Source organism: Trachemys scripta, chromosome 17 (genome assembly GCF_013100865.1).
Source record: "Trachemys scripta elegans isolate TJP31775 chromosome 17, CAS_Tse_1.0, whole genome shotgun sequence".
Lineage (NCBI taxonomy): Eukaryota > Metazoa > Chordata > Testudines > Emydidae > Trachemys > Trachemys scripta.
Window position 1 is genome coordinate 18073306 of NC_048314.1, and position 361 is coordinate 18073666.

At 74.2% G+C, this 361-nt stretch overlaps 1 protein-coding gene across 1 annotated transcript in view; it reads left to right on the plus strand.

Annotated features, from left to right (window-relative positions):
- The first annotated feature begins 162 nt into the window (after positions 1-162).
- Positions 163-361, plus strand: part of BRD3OS (BRD3 opposite strand) — a 4587-nt gene continuing 4388 nt past the window's right edge. Inside the window, exon 1 of the mRNA XM_034751914.1 lies at positions 163-271. The gene's annotated coding sequence lies outside the window, so the exon portion shown is untranslated. The remainder of the gene's footprint in view (positions 272-361) is intronic.

Genomic DNA, 361 nt, shown 5'->3' on the forward strand with positions numbered 1-361 from the left:
GCAGGGGAACGGGGCAGGGCCGGGCACCGCACAGCGCACAGGGGAACGGGGCAGCGCCGGGCACCGCACAGCGCGCAGGGGAACGGGGCAGGGCCGGGCACCGCACAGCGCGCAGGGGAACGGGGCAGTGCGAGGCGCAGCGCAGCGCCCCGCGGGTGGATTGCTCGGCGCTCGTGCGCCTCCCCTGCCCATCGATGCTCTCGGAACTCGCAGCCGCAGCGGTTTCGTGGCGACGGGGAAGCCGAGGCCCGGGCGCAGCGGAGCGCGGCAGGTAGCGGCGGGGAGTGACGGGAGGGGGGGGGGGATAATCAATCACCCCCCCACACACAGCAGGGACTGGGGTGTGGAGGTATCGATCATC